We start from the raw sequence: 3,099 nt of genomic DNA on the forward strand, positions 1-3,099 counted from the left end.
GATGCAGTGAAGTTGAAATATGCCACCTGCCCCTGCCCCTAAAATAAGTTGATGGAAAAGCCCATAACCAGGAGAGAGGGATGTTGGAATTGAGTTGTCAAACTGTCCTGGATGTCTTGTGCAAACTGAAGAGGCCAATTTACTGCAACACTGCATAGGCTGAAGGCTCCTGTCTCGCCTTTACCGTGTTTCCTCTTGGTGTTTTATCCTGCAGGACCACACGCTCCCTCCCTGGCCGCTTTTCAGCTCCTCCTAGATTCCGACTAGTACATCCTAGGTAACAGTACTGTGTTAATCCTTACCTTGTGAGCAGCCTCCTTACCTAGGGAGGGAAGAAGCTCATGTTCAGCTTTCAATGAAAGCAATAGCATTGTGTAATTGATATTTCAGGATGCTAATGGTGATTTGATTTTAATGTCTTCCCCTCTGTAGCTCCAACTCCTGGCTTTCAGGATGAAAACAGCCAGGCTTTGAGAGGAAAAAAAAAAAAAGATAACTTCTCCCACAGCACCACCCCTGAGTTTCTCTGCTTATTACTAACCTCCAAGCGCGGGGGGTGGCTCTGAAACACGGCTGTTCCGGTTCTGCCCTCCAGGTGGCAGCGGTGCCACACCGCAGAGGCTCCAATCCCCTCGTCCCCGACTTCAAGTGTTAATGCAATTGACCAATCAGTGCTAAGATGATGGGAGGTAATTGGGTAATTGTATTTTACTGATCACAAGCAGAGAAAGGGAAAGGAAAAAGGGAAAGAAAGAGGGGCAGAGGGAAGGGGACCGCAGTCCGAAAGGAGATTTGGGGAGCGGGGACGCAAACCTTCGGGACGTGGCATTGGCTTAGAGAAAGGAGCTGCCGCCCGCCCTGGGAGCGCATTTAATATCGGAGGGAAAAGAGGGGAGAGAGGATCGGGCGGGGGAGGCAGAGAGTTCCAGCCGAAGTGGATGGAAGGGGACTGGGGTTTATGCCGCGCTGGGAGCCGCGAGCCGGGGCGATGGCGCTAAGGACCGCGCGGAGCAGCTGCGCTCCAGGTAACGCATCTCTTGGCGGAGGACTAGCCGGCGTCGGGAAGGTCTGCGAGAAGAGGGACCAACTTGTGGCTCCAAAATGTACCCGACGCAGCTGGAAATGAGATCAGAGCTGCAGTTTCATTCGAGAAGGATGAGAGGAGCCAGCGACTAAGGATTTTTTTTTTAACCGCCTTCGTTCCATTTTCTATCCTCTTTCCTTATTATTTTTTTCACTTGCCTCACACCCCCGTGGAGCCCCTCGCTTCGCCCTCCTTATTTGAAATAAAAGCCCAATTTGAACTTCTTTCGTCGCGGCGCCCCTGGATTCGCAGCCCGCTGATGGATGAGAAGGGGACCCGGTGGCTGGCAGGGGCCACCGGCGAGGGACAGCGTCACGCGTCTCCCCCGTGATCCCAGCCCTGACCGTGGAGTTCTGCTACACCTGGAGAATCTGGACCGGGTGCCGGGGGTGGGGGCGGGGACAGAGGAAGCGCAAGCCACCCTGAGCTTTTAAAAAAAGAAGAAGAAAACGAAGTAGCTGGGGGAAGGAATGGGTTTCTTCTTGACAGCTGACGGAGCCTTGAAATTTTCCTCCACTACCTCCGCCCCTACCCCCGCCCCCGCCCCCCGCACTCCATTTAACGTGAGATTATGAAATTGCAGAGGCGGTGGAGGGAAGGAGACAGGATATAACAGAGAGTTTGGAGGGAGAGGGGAAGGTGGCTGGCCGGGTGGCTGAAATCAAAAATCCAATTGCGCACTGGGTTGTGATGAGAAATCTAATCAGATCTTTGGAGAAGGGGCCGGCCGGAAGGGTGGCGAGTGGGGGGAGTTGAGCCCCAAATTCTTCTTCGAGGTGGGGCTTGGGGAGAGGAATCGGCGATGTAAAACGAGACTTTTTTTTTTTGGTGGCGGTGGCGGTTGGGTGCGTTGCAAAAATGAAGGATGCGGGACGCAGCTATCTCTTGGAACCGAACGCAGTGGATAAACTGATTGTGCAAGAGAGAAGGAAGAATGAAGCTTTTTCTTGTGAGACCTGGATCTTAACACACATGTGTATATGTGCACACAGGGAGCATTGAAAAATGAAATAAACCAGTGTCAGACCCGCGGGGGTTGATGTATTCTGACATAAATAATTAACCATAAAAACAGCGATCCCCCCTCCCCAAAAGGATGATTGGAAATGGAGAACCGTGGATTCACAAACAAAAGTATGTGCTTTTTTTTTTTTTTTTCTATAAAGGAGAAAGTAAGCCAAGGAGATATTTTTGGAATGAAAAGTTTGGGGCTTTTTTAGGAAAGTAAAGACTTGATATGGTGGTGTTTTCTTTTTGAATTTCCCACAAGAGGAGAGGGAATTAATAATACATCTGCAAAGAAATTTCGGAGAAGAAAAGTTGACCGCGGCAGAATGAGGCATTGATTGGGGGAGAGAAGCCAGCAGAGGACAGTTGGATTTGTGCCTATGTTGACTAAAATTGACGGATAATTGCAGTTGGATTTTTCTTCATCAACCTCGTTTCTCCCCCCATCCCCGCCTTTTTTTTTTCTTTTTGGTGTCAAGATCATGCGTTTTTCCGCTTGTTCTTAACCACCTGGATATCCATCTGGATGTTGCTGTGATCAGTCTGAAATACAGTGAGTGAACCTTTTTTTTCTTATGTATTGGTGAAGAAAATGGCCATGAATTTAGCATCCCTGATTCCTTTATCCCTTCACCCCCTGAGTGTGATTTCTAAAGACCTGGCTGTGGGAGGCCAGAAAATAGGGAGAAGGTGGCCCACACGATTGCTCCATTGGGCTGCTGGGCTGCGATCACTGATAAGCTGGTTTGCTACAATGATGCAGGTTGTCTGCAACCCAGGCAAACGCCTTTGCAAATGTTCATCAGGAAAAAAAAAATTTTTCCCCAGGAAAGCCGCTGCAGTGTGGGGTGCCTTGTGCTGTGTGATTGACACTCAAGAATGCGTTTAAGTTGCCTGGCAGCTCCAGAGTTAGATTCACAGATGTTTAGCCATTGGAAATCGAAGGGACCCAATTTAAATTTCATTATCCAACCTGACATCGCAGATCAACAGAATGTATTAACACA

The 3,099-nt window shown here is 49.4% G+C and overlaps 1 protein-coding gene across 4 annotated transcripts in view; it reads left to right on the top strand.

Moving 5' to 3' along the window:
• The first annotated feature begins 702 nt into the window (after positions 1-702).
• The window catches only part of LRRC4C (leucine rich repeat containing 4C), a 191,798-nt gene continuing 189,401 nt past the window's right edge, over positions 703-3,099 (top strand). For all 4 annotated transcript variants that reach the window (XM_010856213.1, XM_010856233.1, XM_010856225.1 and 1 more), the window contains exon 1: positions 703-2,645. The gene's annotated coding sequence lies outside the window, so the exon portion shown is untranslated. The remainder of the gene's footprint in view (positions 2,646-3,099) is intronic.

The sequence above is a fragment of the Bison bison genome, unplaced genomic scaffold (assembly GCF_000754665.1).
Source record: "Bison bison bison isolate TAMUID 2011002044 unplaced genomic scaffold, Bison_UMD1.0 scf7180017854252, whole genome shotgun sequence".
NCBI classification, from domain to species: domain Eukaryota; kingdom Metazoa; phylum Chordata; class Mammalia; order Artiodactyla; family Bovidae; genus Bison; species Bison bison.